Below are 16,943 nucleotides of genomic sequence, written 5' to 3' on the forward strand. Positions count from 1 at the left end.
GACTCAAATAAACAAAATGAGAAGTCAAAGAGGAGAAATAACTGACACCACAAAAACACACAGGATTGTAAGTAGGTTTAGAGCGAACATACCTCAGCATAATATAGTCCATATATGAAAAGCCCACAGTGAACATCATACTCAATGGTGAAAAACTAAGAGCTTTTCCCCTAAGGTCAAGAATAAGACAAGGATGTCCACTCTCACCACTTTTATTCAACACACTACTGGAAGTCCTAGCCACAGCAATCAGACAGCAAAAAGGAATAAAAGGCATCTAAATTGTCATGGAAGAAGTAAAATTTTCACTATTTGTAAATGACTTGATACTATATAGAGAACACCTGAAGAATCCTACCAAAAATCTACTAGAACAGATAAATGAATTCAGCAACCTACTTTGTTCAGGGTTTTTATCATGAATGAATATACTTTGTCAAATGGTTTCTCTGCATCTATTGAAATTATCATATGGGTTTTATCCTTTCATGTTGATGAGATGTATTACATTGACTGACTCATGAATTCACAGGATACAAAATCAATGTACAGAAATCTGTTGTATTTGTATACATTAATAATGAAGGAACAGAAAGAGAAATTAAAACAGTCCAATTTACAACTGATCCAAAGATAATAAAGTACCTAGGAATAAACTTAACCACGTTTATCAGTTAAGGAAGTGTGGGAACACTCCTAAACTTGAAGTTCCCTGACACTAGTCAAAGTCCAACATTGCAAGGAGGTCTGATATGTTAACTCATTTATGTACAGTAGGTATAACTTACCCAAAAGGGACATTTATTCTCTACTCACTAGTAGAGTAAGCATCATACAATAATATCTGTATTTAAAGTATGTAAGCAGTGGGGGGGCGCCTGGGTGGCTCAGTCGGTTGGGCGTCCGACTTCGGCTCAGGTCACAATCTCGCGGTCCGTGAGTTCGAGCCCCGCGTCGGGCTCTGGGCTGATGGCTCAGAGCCTGGAGCCTGCTTCCAATTCTGTGTCTCCCTCTCTCTCTGCCCCTCCCCCGTTCATGCTCTGTCTTTCTCTGTCTCAAAAATAAAAAAAAACGTTAAAAAAAAAAAAATTAAAGTATGTAAGCAGTGGGGCAGCTGGCTGGCTCAGTCAGTTAAGCATCAGACTCTTGGTTTCTGCTCAGGTCATGATCTCATAGGGGGATCAAGCCCCATGTCGGGCTCTGCACTGCCAGTGAGGAGCCTGCTTGGCATTCTCTCCCTCCTTCTCTCTTTGCCCTTCCCCTGTTTGCACTCTCTGTCTCTGTCAAAAATTAAAATAAAAAAAAAGTATGTAAGCAGCAACTAACAGGCCGACAATAGTTTCAACTCACCTAATCAAAATTACACTTCCTACATGTAAAAAGACTTGAAGTAGCCAAAGTGTCATATTAGGAATTTATTTTTCAATAACATTAGAAAGGAATTACATTTTTAATTTTTTTTTTTAATTTGAGAGTGAGAGAGACAGAGAGAGAAAGCATGTGACCAGGGGAGGGGCAGAGGGAGAGAGAGAATCTTAAGCAGGCTCTACACCCAGTGCGTGACTATGAGATCATGACCTGAGCCAAAATCGAGTCTGATGCTTAACTGACTGAGCCACCCAGGCGTCCCCACATTTTTCATTTTTAAAAATCTTTATTGAGATATAATTCAAACAACATAAAATCTACCCATTTAAAGTAAAAAATTCAGTGGTTTTTGGTATACTCACAGAACCATCACCAAAATCTATTTTAGAACATTTTCATCACCCCAAAAATCAACTCTGCACCCATTAGCAGCCACTCCCCATTCTCCCTGACCCCAGTACTAGGCAACCCTTAATCTATATTGTCTCGATAGATTTGCCTATTTTGGATATTTCATACAAATAGAATCTACAAAATGTGGTTTCTTTAGGCTGACTTCTTTCAGTTTTGCATAATTTTCAAGGTTCATCCATGTTTCAGTCCATAGCAGTACTTCATTCTTTTTCATTGCCAACATTTTCTATTATATGGAATAACTGTATTTTGTTCAGTCAGTTGATGGGCACTAGATTTATTTCAAATTTTTTATTATTAATGATGCTGCTAAAAACATTCATGTAGTTTTTGTGTAGATACATGTTTTTATCTCTCTTGGGTAGATATTTAGGAGTGGAATTGTTGGGAAATATATTAACTATATTTTTAACGTTTTGAGACACTGCCAGAACATTTTCCAAAGTGGCTATACTATTTTGTATTCCTACCAACAATGTACAAGTGTTTCAATTATTCCACATTTTCATACTTTTTGTTTTGTCTTTTTTTAAAATTATAGTCATCTTAGTGTATGTGACATATCTCATTATAGTTTTGATTTTAAATTCCCTAGTAACTAATGATGCTGAGCATCTTTTTATGTAGTTACTGGCCATTTGTATATCTTCTTTGTTGAAATTTCATTTGTCTCTTCAAATATTTTGCCTATTTTAAAATTGAGTTATTTATCTTTTCACTAATGGGTTGTAAACGGTTATTTTTTAAACTTATTTTGGATATAAGTCCTTATCAGATACATGTTTTGTAAATATTTTCTACCATTGTGTGGATTAGCTTTGAGTTTTTAATGGTATTGTTTGTAGCACAAAAGTTTCTAGTTTTGATGAATTTATATTGCTTTGTTGCTTGTGCTTTTGTTATCATATCTAAGAAGTCATTTATTAACCCAAGGTTATGATGATTTATTCCTATGTTTTCTTCTAAGAGTTTAATCGGTTTAGTTCTTATATTTAGGATTATTACCTATTTTGAGTTACTTTTATGTGAAATGTGAGGTAGGGACCCAACTTTATTCTTTCATAGATGGATGTCTAGTACTCTCAGCACTATTTGTTGAAAAGACTCTTCTTGCCCAATTGAATTGTTGATACTGTTACTTAAAATCAATTTACCATAAATGTAAGGGTTTATTTCTAGAATCTCAATTCTATTAGTTTGATCTATGAATATCTTTATGCCAGCACCACACTGTCTTGATTACTGAAGCTTTTTAGTAAGTGCTAAAATTTCACGTTTGGTTTGTAAATTCTGAGTTCCTTGCATTTCCATATAGTTTTAGAATTAGGATATAACCTGGTTCCTAAAAAAAGGCAGCTGGAATCTGTAGATTAATTTGGGGGGCACTGCAACTTAATATTAAATTTTCATATCCGTGAACATGGGATGTTTCTACATTTACTTAGGTATTCTTTAGTGATTTTTAAGAATGTTTTATAGTTTTCAGGGTACAATTTTACACTTCTTTTGTTAAATTTATTTCTAGGTATTTTGTTATTTTTTATGCTATTGTAATTGAAATTTTAACATTTCTTTTTCAGATTTCTTATTACTAACGTATGGAAATACAACTGATTTTGGTAGATTGATCTTGAATACTGCAGGCTTGCTGAAATCACTGATTATTTTTAATAGGTTTTATAGATTCCTTGGGATGTCTATGTACATGATTATGTCATTACAAATAGAGATAGGTTTACTTCTTCCTTTACAAATGGGATGTCTTTTTTTTTCTTACCTAATTGCCTTGGTTAGACCCTCTTTTAAGATGCTGAATGGAAGTCGTGAGAGCAGAGACCCTTCTCTTGTTTCTGATCTTAAGGGAGAAACATCCAGTCTTCCTCCATTAAGCACGATGTCATCTGTGAGTTTTTCTTAGATTCACTCTTTATCAGGTTAAAGAAGTTCCTTTGTATGCTGAGTTTGTTGAGTGTTTTGCTTTGCTTTTTTTGTTTTATCATGAAAGATAGTTGCATTTGCCCTTCTCATACATTAAGAAAATAATGAACATTTTGTTCTTTAGTCTACTAATATGATGTATTACATTGGTTGATTTTCTGAAGTCAACCCAACTTTGCATTCCTGGGATAAATCCCAAATGATCATGAAGTATATTTCCTTGTCTTTTAAAAAAATTTTTTTAATGTTTATTTCATTTTTGAGAGAAAGAGAGAAACAGACAGAGACAGACGAGTGTGAGCAGGGGAGGGGCAGAGAAGGAGGGAGACACATAGGATCTGAAGCAGGCTCCAGGCTCTGAGCTGTCAGCAAAGGGTCTGATATGGAGCTCGAATGCACGAATTGTGAGATCATGGCCTGAGCCAAAGTCAGACACTTAACCGACAGAGCCACCCAGGTGCCCTGTATATTTCTTTTTCTATGTTGCTGGATTCAGTTTGCTAGGATTTTATTGAAGAGTTTTTCATCTATATTTATAAGCAATAATGATGTGTAGCTTCCTTTTCTTGTGATGTCTTTGTCTAATTTTGGCATTCTAGCATTTAAAAATTTCCCACTTTATGTAGGGTTGCTCTATTGCTAAGTAATTATTAGTTTTCATCTTCCTCAATATTACTCTACTTCTTGTATCTCTAGGTACAGAAACTTAAGGGGAGAGAGAGAGAGAAAGAGGGAAGAAGGGAGAGATAAACTGATAGTGAAGGAAAGAGAATTAAAATGAAGGAAAGGCTAATATATAGCCCCAGATACACAGAATACATATATCTCTAAGTAATTTTTACTAGTTAAACTCAATTTTGTGTTCTTATCAACAGCTCTTTTAACAGTGACTTAAGCTCTCCAGAGCTTTGTGAATCCCAACTCACCAAAAAAGAAGAGTTTGACTATAGTCTATTCTTTCTTACACATCTCTATCTCTAGAAACTAGAATTTAAAACCAAGATTATAAGAATACTAGCTGAGGTTGAAAAAAATCATAGAAGACACAAGAGAATCCCTTTCTGCAGAGATAAAAGAAAGAAAATCTGGACAGGCCAAAGTTAAAAAATGCTGTAACTGAGATGCGATTTTGAATGAATGCCACAATGGCGAGGACAGAAAAAGCAGAGACACAAATCAGTGATAAAGAAGATAAAATTATGGAAAATAGAAAAAGGGGCAGAAAGTGTAAGTGAGCAAATTATAGCAGAAAACTTTCCTAATCTGGGGAAGGACACAGACATCAAAATACAAGAAGCACAGAGAACTCCCATTAAATTCAACAAAAGCCGACCATCACCAAGGCATATCACAGTCAAATTCACAAAATACACAAACAAGGAAAGAAGCAAGAAAGCATCAAGGGGGAAAAAGTCCTTAACCCATAAGGGAAGACAGATAAGGTTCACAGGAGATCTGCCCACCGAAACTTGGTAGGCCAGAAAGGAGAGGCAGGATATATTCAATGTGCTGAATGAGAAGAACATACAGCCAAGAATTCTATATCCAGCAAGACTGTCGTTCAGAATAGAAGGAAGAATAAAGAGTTTCCCAGACAACCAAAACTAAAGGAGTTCATGATCACTAAACGAGCTCTGCAAGAAATTTTAAGAGGGACTTTTTGAGTGGAGAAAAAAACAAAATTAAAAAACACCAAAAGCAACAAATATTAGAAAGCACCAGAGAACATCACCAGAAACACTAACTCTACAGGCAACACAATGGCATTAAATTCACAACTGTCAATAATCACTCTGAATGTAAATGGACTAAATGCTCTAATCAAAAGATACAGGGTATCAGAATGGAGTAAAAAAAAAAAACCAAAAACCAAACAATACCCATCTGTATGCTGCCTAGAAGAGACTCATTTTAGAACATTAGACCTAAAGACACTTGCAGATTAAAAGTAGTGGAATGGAGAACCATCTATCACGCTAATGGATGTCAGAAGAAAGCCAGAGTATCCATACTTACATTAGACAAACTACATTTTAAAACATTTAAGACTGTAACAAGAAACAAAGAATGGCATTATATCATAATTAAGGGATCTGTCCATCAACAAGGCCTAAAAATTATATATATTTATGTCCCCAACCTGAAAGCACCCAAATAAATAAATATATAAGTCAGTCAATAACAAACAAAAAGAAACTTATTGATAATAGTACAATAATAGTAGGGGACTTTAACACCCCACTTACAACAATGCACAGATTATCTAAGCAGAAATCAATATGGAAACATTGGCTTTGAATGACACACTGGACCAGATGGACTTAACAGATATATTCGAACATTCCATCCTACAGCAGCAGAATACACGTTCTTCTTGAGTGCACATGGAATACTCTCCAGAACAGATCACATACTGGGTCACAAGTCAGCCAAAAGTACCAAAAGATCGAGATCATGCCATGCATATTTTCAGACCACAACACTAAACAACTTGAAATCAACCACAAGAAAAAATTTGGAAAGACCATAAATACTTGGAGGCTAAAGAACATCCTACAAAAGAATGAATGGGTTAACTGAGTATTAAAGAAGAAATAAAAAAGTACATGGAAGCCAATGCAAATGAAACCACAACAGTCCAAAACCTTTGGGATGCAGCAAAGGTGGTCATGAGAGGGAAGTATATAGCAATCCAGACCTTCCTAAAGGAGGAAGAAATGTCTCAAATATACAACCTAACCTTACACCTAAGGGAACTGGAAAAAGGACAACAAATAAAGCCCAAAACCAGCTGAAGAAGGGAAATAATAAAGATTAGAGCAGAAATCAATGATATTGAAATAAAAAAAGCAGAACCTGTCAACAAAACCAGGAGCTGGTTCTTTGAAAGAATTAACAAAATTGATAAACCCCTAGCCAGACTTATCAAAAAGAAAAAGAAAAGGACCCAAATGAATAAAATCATGAATGAAAGAGGAGAGATCACAACCAATACCATGGAAATACAATTACAAGAGAATATTATGAGCCAACAAATTGGGCCATCTGAAAGAAATGGATAAATTCCTAGAAACATATAAACTACCAAAACTGAAATAGGAAAAAATAGAAAACTTGAACAGACCCATAACCAGTAAATAAATGGAATCATTAATCAAAAATCTCCAAATAGGGTTGCCTGGGTGGCTCAGTTGGTTAAGTGTCCAACTTCAGCTCAGGTCATGATCTCGCTGTTTGTGGGTTCGAGCCCCGCGTCGGGCTCTGTGCTGACAGCTCAGAGCCTGGAGCCTGCTGTGGATTCTGTGTCTCCCTCTCTCCCTTCTCCTCCCCTGCTCACTCTCTCTCTCTCTCTCTCTCTCTCTCTCAAAAATAAATAAACATTAAAAAAAAATCTCCCAACAAACAAGAGCTCAGGGCCAGATGGCTTCCCAGGGGAATTCTACCAAACATTTAAAGAAGAATTAATAACTATTCTTTGGAAACTACTCCAAAAAAATAGAAATGGAAGGAAAATTTCCAAACACATTCTATGAGGCCAGCAGTACCTTGATTCCAAAGCCAGATAAAAACCCCACTAAAGAGGAAAATTATAGACCAATTTCCCTGATGAACATGGATGCTAAAATTCTCAACAAGATACTAGCAAATCAAATCTAACAATACATTAAAAGAATTATTTGCCACCGTCAAGTGGGATTTATTCCTGGGCAGCAGGGGTGGTTCAATGTCTGCAAATCAATCAGCATGATACATCACATTAATAAAAGAAAGGATAATAACCATATGATCCACTCAATACATGCAGCAAAAGTATTTGACAAAATACAGCAACTTTTCTTGATAAAAACCCTGAAGAAAGTAACGATAGAAGGAACAAACCTCAACATCATAAAGTCCATATACAAAAGACACACATCTAATGTCATCCTCAAGTATGAAAAACTGACAGCTTTCCCCCTAAGGTCAGGAACATGACAGGGATGTCCACTCTCACCTCTGTTGCTTAACACAGTACCAGAAGTCCTAGCCTCAGCAATCAGACAACAAAAAGAAATAAAAGGCATACAAATTGCCAAGTAAGAAGTAAAACTTTTACTCTTCGCAGATGACAAGATACTCTACATAGAAAACCCGAAACACTCCACCCAAAAATTTCTAGAGCTGATATATGAATTCAGCAGTCACAGGATATAAAATCAATATACAGAAATCACTTGCATTTGTACATACCAATAATGAAACAGTAGAAAGAGAAATCAAATTGATCCCATTTACAACTGCACCAAAACCCACAAAATGCCTAGGAATAAACCCACCCAAAGAGGTGAAAAATCTATACACTTAAAACTATAGAAAGCTTATGAAAGAAACTGAAGAGAAAACAAAGAAATGGAAAAACATTCCATGCCCATGGATTGGAGAACATATATTGTTAAAATGTCAATACTACCCAAAACAATATACACATTCAATGCAATTTCCAACAAAATAACACCAGCTTTGTTCACAGATCTAGAAGAAACAATCCTAAAATTTATAAGGAACCAGAAAAGACCCTGAATAGCCAAAGTAATGTTGAAAAAGAAAACCAAAGTTGGAGGCATCACAGTCCCAGACTTCAAGGTCTATTACAAAGCTGTAGTCAGCCCGACAGTATGATACTGGCACAAAAAAAGATATATAGATCAATAGAATAGAATAGAGAACCCAGAAATGGACCTAAAAATATATGGCCAACTAACCTTCAACAAAGCAGGAAAGAGTATCCAATGGAAAAAATAGTCTCTTCAGCAAATTGTGCTGGGAAAATGGACATCAACATGCAGAAGAATGAAACCAGGCCACTTTCTTACTCCATCCACAAGAATAAATTCAAAATGGATGAAAGACCTAAATGTAAGATAGGAAACCATCAAAATTCTAGAGAAGAACACAGGCAGCAACTTCTTTGACCTTGGCCACAGCAGCTTCTTACTAGATATGTCTCTGGAGGCAAAGGAAACAAAAGCAAAAATGAACGCTTCTGCACAGCAAAGGAAACAAACAATCAAACTAAAAGGCAAGCAACAGAATGGGAGAAGATATTTACAAATGACATACTGTATAAAGGGTTAGTATCCAAAATACATAAAGAACTTATAAACTCAACACCCCCCCCAAAAAAACCCAAATAATCCGATGAAGAAATGGGCAGAAGACATGAATAGACATTTTCCCAAAGAAGACACACAGATGGCTAAAAGACACATGAAAAGATGCTCAACATCATTCATCATCAGGGAAATATAAATCAAAACTACAATGAGATATCACCCCATACCTGTCAGAATGGCTAAAATGAACAACTCAGGATATAACAGATGTTGGTGAGAATGTGGAATAAAGGGAAACTTCTTACACTGTTGGTGGGAATACAAACTGGTTCAGCCACTGTGGGAAATAGTATGGAGGTTCCTCAAAACTTTAAAAACAGAACTACCATACAACCCAGCAATTACACTATTAGGTATTTACCAAAAGGATACAAAAATGCTGATTTGAAGGGGCACATGCACCCCAATGTTTATGGCAGTGCTATCAATAATAGCCAAATTATGGAAAGAGCCCAAACATCCATCAACTGATGAATGGCTAAAGAAGGAGTGGTATATACATATGATGAATGTTACTCAGCCTTAAAAATAAGAATGATGTGAATGGAGCTACAGTGTATTAAGCTAAGTGAAATAAGTCAGTCAGAGAAAGACAAATATCATCATTTCACTCATATGTGGAATTTAAGAAACAAAACAGATGAACATAGGGAAAGGAAAGGAAAAATAAGATAAAAACAGAGAGGGAGCCAAACCATAGGAGACTCTTAACTATAGAGAACAAACTGAGAGTTGCTGGAGGGGAGGTGGTTGGAGGGATTGGCTAAATGGTGACAGGCATTAAGGAGGACACTTGTTGAGCTGAGCACTGGGTGTTACATGTAATTGATGAATAACTAAATTTTACTCCTGAAACCAGTACTACACTATATGTTAACTAATTTGAATTTAAATTTAAAAAAACAAAGGGGAAAAAATTAAGTATATGGCTTAAATTTGTGGCTTTTATATTTCTTTTTTTTTTAACATTTATTTATTTTTGAGACAGAGAGAGAGAGAGCATGAACAGGGAGGGTCAGAGAAAGAGGGAGACACAGAATCTGAAACAGGCTCCAGGCTCTGAGCTGTCAGCACAGAGCCCGATGCGGGGCTCGAACCCACAGACTGTGAGATCATGACCTGAGCCAAAGTCGGACGCTTAACCGACTGAGCCACCCAGGCGCCCCTGTGGCTTTTATATTTCTACTGGACAGTGCTGTTCTAGACTCTCTTAGTTCTAGTAACTAGACACGATCTTTAGAAATTTTATCTTTCAGCGACAAAGTAATTTTCCATTAGGTAGACTTGGGTTTACTTCCTAGTTTTGCCATTAGCTATATGGCTTTGGGCAACTTAGTTACCTTGTTGGCTCTTGGTTTCTTTACTTGTAAACTGGGACTATTGATACCTATTATTTTACCTGTATACATGGTTCCATTGAATAGATTTGTTGTCCTAAAGTTCAAAAGAGATAAGTCTGTGGATGGCTCAGTGCTTGACAGATGGTAGGTAGGCAGGTCCTCATCATCTCTTCTCATCCTAAGTCTATATAGAGTTAACAAATGGACTTCTCAAATCTTACATCTCCTTACTGCTTGATTTGTCCACAAATTTTGTGCAGTTCCTTGATTTTGGTCTGGTTTTCTTTGCACAGGCTGTTCTCTAAAATGCTCTACAGTTTCTCCATAAAAACAATTTCCTATAAAGAGTACTATATATTCAGGAATCTCATGCAAATGAAAGTAATTTGCATGACTGAGAATTTCCTTTAGGTGAATTTGGGTTAAGCCCATATGCCACTCCAGAATTTTACAAAATTCTGCAGGTACCATTGACTTAATTATCATCAGGTTTTATTTTATGCTATAGATTTTTTTCCTATGCAGAAAACATATTAACTAATTTTCTCTATACAGGCAGGGAAAAACATAAACATACAAATATTATAATCTCCTTTACAAAAGGGGAGAACAATCATCAAATTTCACTATCATTCCCCACCTACAATCAGGGTAAGTCCAAAAGCGTACACAAAAGTGATCAAAATAGAAACTATGCATTAGTCACTGTTTCTTTTTTGCTAAACTTAATACTTTAATATATGTCACCAAATTTCAAGGGGTTGGCATGTATTACTTTAAGAAAGTAGAAATATATTCTGAATTGATTTTTTTAAGGTTTATTTATTTTTGAGAGAGATTGAGTGAGCAGGGGAGGGGCAGAGAGAGAGGGAGACAGAAGATCTGAAGTGGGCTCTGTGCTGACAGCAGAGAGCCTGATTCGGGGCTCAAACTCACAAACTGTGAGATCATGACCTGAACTGAAGTTGGACACTTAGCCAAATGAGCCACCCAGGTGCCCCTACAGCATTCATTCTTGATAAAAACCCTCAACAAAGTAGGGATTGAAGGAACATATGTCAACATCATAAAGGCCATATATGAAAGACCCACAACTAATATAATTCTCAATGAGGAAAAACTACGAGCTTTTCCTCTACAGTCAGGAACAAGACAGAGATATCCACTCCCACCAGTTTTTTTTTTAATTTTTTTAACATTTATTTATTATTGAGAGACAGAGAGAGACAGCACGAGCAGGGGAGGGGCCGAGAGACGGGGAGACACAGAATCTGAAGCAGGCTCCAGGCTCTGAGTTGTCAGCACAGAGCCCGAAGCAGGACTCAAACTCACGAACCAAGAGATCATGACCTGAGCCGAAGTCAGAGACTTAACCCGACTGAGCCACCCAGGTGCCCCAACTCTCATCAGTTTTATTGAACAGAGTGCTGGATGTCCTAACCTCAGCAGACAACAAAAAGTAATGAGTTATCCAAATCAGCCACGAAGAAGTCAAACTTTCACTATTTGCAGAGGACAGGATACTCTATGTAGAAAACCCAAAAGAGTCCACAAAATATTGCTACAACTGGGTGCTATTTTAAACAGAATTTTAATTTTTTTCCTTTTCAATTGTTCGTTGCTAGTATATAAAAACAAGACTGATTTTTGTATATTGGGCTTATACCCTGAGATCTTACTAAACTCATTTATTAGTTTCAGTAGTTTCTTCATATACACTTTAAGATTTTCTACATAGACAATTAAGTTATCTGCAAGTAGAGCTAGTTTTACCTCTTCATTTCCAATTCGTGTGCCTTTCATTTCCTTTGCTGGCCTTATTTCACAAGCGAGGACCTCCAGTTTAAAGTTGATTAGGAGTGGGGCGCCTGGGTGGCGCAGTCGGTTAAGCGTCCGACTTCAGCCAGGTCACGATCTCGCGGTCCGTGAGTTCGAGCCCCGCGTCAGGCTCTGGGCTGATGGCTCGGAGCCTGGAGCCTGTTTCCGATTCTGTGTCTCCCTCTCTCTCTGCCCCTCCCCCGTTCATGCTCTGTCTCTCTCTGTCCCAAAAATAAATAAAAAACGTTGAAAAAAAAAATTTAAAGTTGATTAGGAGTGATGAGAATGGACATCCTTGTTTTGCTGCTGACTTTAGGGTAGAAATCATTTAATTTTCTACCACTAAGTATGATGCAAGGTGTAGGTTTTTCAAAGAAGCCCTATATCAGGTTGAGAAATTTCCTTCCATTATGCTAAGATTTAAAAGAAAAAATCAGGAATGGATATTTGAGGGGCGCCTGGGTGGCTCAGTCAGTCAAGCCTCCAACACTTGATTTCAGCTCAGGTCATGATTCCAGGGTCGTGGGATCAAGCTCCATGTCAGGCTCTGTGCAGAGCATGGAGCCTGCTAAAGATTCTCTTTCTACCTCTGCCCCTCTCCCTTGCACACACACACACACACACACACACACACACACACACACACACACTCTCTCTCTCTCTCCCCCCCCCCCCAAAAAAAAAAGTAATAAAAAAAGGAATGGATATTTGAATTTGTCAAGTGCTTTAAAAAATTTTTTTTTTAATATTTATTTACCTTTGAGAGAGAGATATAGAGGAGCACAAGCAGCGGAGGGGGGTAGAGAGAGGGAGACACAGAATCCGTAGCAGGCTCCAGGCTCTGAGCTGTCAGCATAGAGCCCGACGCGGGGCTTGAACCCATGAACCATGAGATCATGACCTGAGCTGAAGTCAGACACCCAACCAACTGAGCCACCCAGGCGTCTCTGTCAAGTGGTTTTTATGAATCTATTCAGATGCTTATATGATATTTTTTATTTAGTCTGATGAATTACATTGATGTATTACATTGATTTTTTAATTTGAATTAGCTTTGCATTCCTGAGATGAACTCCATTTGGTCACAATATGCCATCATTTTGTACATTTTTCAATTCCATTTTCTAACACATTATTAAGAATATTTATGCCTATATTTATGAAGAAAACTGGTCTGTAGTTTTCTTGTAATTTTTTCCCTGGTTATCTCAGGATATGTTGGGAAGTATTCTGTCCTCTTTAATTTTCTAGAAGAACTTGTATAATTCACTTGCTACTTATTTAAATATTCAGCAGAATTCATAAGTAAAGCCAATGGGTTTGGAGTTTTCTCATGGGAATATTTTAACTAAAATTTCCATTTAATTAAAGATACAGGGCTATTTAGGGTACATATTTCCTGTTGAATGAACATTAGTACCTTCATATGCACAATACGGTCACTGTGGATTTGTTTGGTAACTTACGTATTTAAGATTTTGGTATTTATGTTCATACATTAGATTAGCCTGTAGTTGAATTTCATCTATATTGCTGAAGTTATAGGTATAAAGTTGTTTGTTACTGAAGAGAACACTTCTGACAACAAATGTGTGGGGGTTTTCCCCATGCCAACCAATTCTCCAACTTCCCCAACACCAATTGGATGTTCTAAAAGCCAATGAGGACACTAACTAGCACAGATCTCACAGGTTAATGACTCAATTCCACAAGACTGCCCCTCCCCTGTCCCAACTACTACAGATACTAATTGCAAATCTAGGTTCTCACCTGTGCTTCTGACAGGCTATAAACTGGAGGTTCTCATGACTTCCGCTTTAGGTTTGATAATTTTCTAGAATGTTTCAAAGAATTAGGAAAACAGTTTATTTACTAGATTACCAGTTCGTTATAAAAATATACAACTCAGAATCTGTCAGATGGAAGATGCATAGAGCAAGGTAGAAGGAGAAGGGGCATGGAAGCTCTCTAGGTATTTCAGCTTCCCAGCAACTCCATGTGTTCACCAACTTGGAAACTTTCTGAATCCCTTCAATTAGGGCTTTAAAGGGGGCTTATTACCTAGGCATGATTAGTCAAATCAATCAATTAACCTCCAGCCCTTCCCCCCTCAGGAGGTCGGGAGGAAGGGCTGAAATCACATGGTTAGTTCCTCTGGCAAACAGTTCTCCATCCTTAGGGGCTTTCCAGAAGTCATATCATTATTATAAATTCAGGTATGGTTGAAAGGAGTTTGTTAGGAATAACAAAAGATGCTCCTTTTATCTTTATCACTCCAAAGCTGTTTGAGGAGCTAGGGGAAAAAATAAACAAACAAGTATTATAACAAAGATGTTTCTATCACTCTTACCACTTAGAAAATTACAAAGGTTTTAGAACCTCTGGTCAGGAGCTGGGGATGAAAAATCAAAATATATGTATTTTATATCACAATTATATTCCCTCATCAACCTTTGAATGAGTGTATGATCTGTAGTGATATCTCTTCTCTCATTCCTGTAACTGGTCATTTGTGTATTCTCTCTCTGATTAGTGTCTTCTCCTCATTACTCTGTCTAGAGATTTATCTTTTTGTTTATTTAATTTTCTCAAAGAACCTTCTTTGATTTCATTGATTTGACTTACTTTATTTATTTTTATTATATTTTCAATTTCACTCTTTTCTTCTCATATCTTTATTTTGGGGGGTTCAGAAAGCTTTATTAACATGACAAAAATCATATACGTCCATAGTATGAAAGAGCTAGAATTCAAACTCATTTCTGCCTGTCTCTGAATCTGAAATCATTAAACATCTTCATCTTGAGGGGTTTTACCTAGACGCAGACTCCTGTTTTAACTGCTACCTCTGGTCTATGACCAGAGACCTATCCTTCTTTTCACAACCCTTGTTCTTTCAACCTGTTTACAAAATTACTACTTATGTTCAGGTCCTCTTACTTTGGGGAGTCTTCAGTACACTGAGCTACCTTCCCAAATACTGACCCCAATTCTCCTCAACTTACTGAACTAGTTTAACTCATAACTTACTCATTTTAACATATATGTATAAAAACAAACTCTGCTTATATCTTTATCATTTCCTTCTTTCTGCTTGGCTTCGTTTATTTTGGTCTTTTTCTCCCTTTTTTTCAACTTAAATTTGTTTTAAATTTTATTTTAACGTTTATTTATTTTTGAGACAGAGAGAGACACAGCATGAACGGGGGAGGGGCAGAGAGAGAGGGAGACACAGAATCGGAAGCAGGCTCCAGGCTCCGAGCCATCAGCCCAGAGCCCGACGCGGGGCTCGAACTCGCGGACTGCGAGATCGTGACCTGAGCCGAAGTCGGACGCTTAACCGATTGAGCCACCCAGGCGCCCCTTAAATTTTATTTTAGAGAGAGAAAGAACATGTGAGCAGGGGAGAGGAAGAGGAGGAGAAGGAGAGAGTGAGGGAGGGAAGGAGGGGGAAGGAAAGGGGGAGAGAGGGAGAGAGAGAGGGAGAGAGGGAGAGGGAGGGGGAGAGAGAGAGTCTTAAGCAGGTTCCACGTGCAGCATGGTGCCCAACACAGGGCTCAACCCTACAACCCTGGGATCATGACCTGAGCTGAAATCAAGAGTTGGTTGCTCAACAGACTGAGCCACCTGGGAGTTCCTTCTTCTTTTTAAGGTGGAAGGTTAAATAATGGATTTGAGACCTTTCTTCTTTTCTGAAATAAGAATTTTTTAAAGCTTTCAAAAATTAACATGCAAACACTGCTTTAGCTACATCTCACAAATATCGATATGCTATTTTTTGTTTTCATTCAATCCAAATAATTTCTAATTTCCCTTTGATCTCTTCTTTGACCCTCAGGGTTGTTTGGAAACATATTATCGACTTCTGAATATTTAAGTGTTTTTCAGATATTTTTATGTTAACGAGTTCTAATTCAGTTTTACTGTGATCAGAGAACATATCTTTCATGATATGAGTAATTTTGTATTTATTGAGATTCGTGTTGTGGTCTAGAATATGGTGTTAGTAAATAGTCTATGTGCACTTGAAAAAAATGTGCTACTAAGGAGTAGGTTTCTAAAGTTTCTTAACTCTCTGATTTTTCTTAACATAAGTATCATTTCTTTTTTTTTTAATTCTTTTTCTCCTACTGATATCACAAATAACACCAATGGTTGCTACAGAGGGAACTTTGTAGTTTATACTAAACAAAGTATAGTTTTCATTTATAAATAGTTTAGTAAAAAGATAACTGAATCATGGTGGTGAACTGAACACAAAGATTATCTACACACACACTCACACACAGTAGAAAGGGTGTCTGTCATTAGGAGACCAGATATTGTGAGGAATTCTGGAAAAACATGGTAAGAGGCTATCAGACTGGCCAACTCAGAGAAGTTGCACCAGCTGCAGTAGACAACCGGGTCACATTCAGAGAAACTCTAACACCAGAGTAAATGAAATTGTAGCACTGTTGAGGCTCCTGGGTCAGCTGTGAGATGAAGGAGCTAGTGTGAACAGCAGAGGTATTTGTCCTGCCCTGCTCTGACTCTCCCCCACTCTTACAATGGGAAGTAAGCACCTGTGGCATCTGACATGTTTAATCTCCCAAGACAGTGAATGAGCTTAAGATAACTGCAGACTTCACAGAAGAGAAACAAAAGGACACATCTACCCAGAAGGAAAAAACATTACCCTTCCAATGTCAAAATTACATTTATTTTATTAACAGGGAGGGTCACTATCCAAGTTTCATGCTTTGTACTCAAGAAGGACAAAATCGCCAAACAATTGACACACCCTGCCCTTCCATTCTAAGAAGTATACTATAGATCAGATCCTTGCTAACTACCTAGGCTAATCAAACAAGTCATTTATTCCTAAATATAAGTAAACCAAGGTTTGGCAGGTATTTGACAAAGGTAAAAG

The 16,943-nt window shown here is 37.1% G+C and overlaps 1 protein-coding gene across 1 annotated transcript in view; it reads right to left on the reverse strand.

The window, feature by feature from the left end:
• PRRG1 (proline rich and Gla domain 1) overlaps positions 1–16,943 on the reverse strand; it is a 316,191-nt gene that overhangs the window by 282,378 nt on the left and 16,870 nt on the right. The gene's annotated exons all lie outside the window — the stretch shown is intronic.

The sequence above is a fragment of the Panthera onca genome, chromosome X (assembly GCF_046562875.1).
Source record: "Panthera onca isolate mPanOnc1 chromosome X, mPanOnc1 haplotype 2, whole genome shotgun sequence".
NCBI classification, from domain to species: domain Eukaryota; kingdom Metazoa; phylum Chordata; class Mammalia; order Carnivora; family Felidae; genus Panthera; species Panthera onca.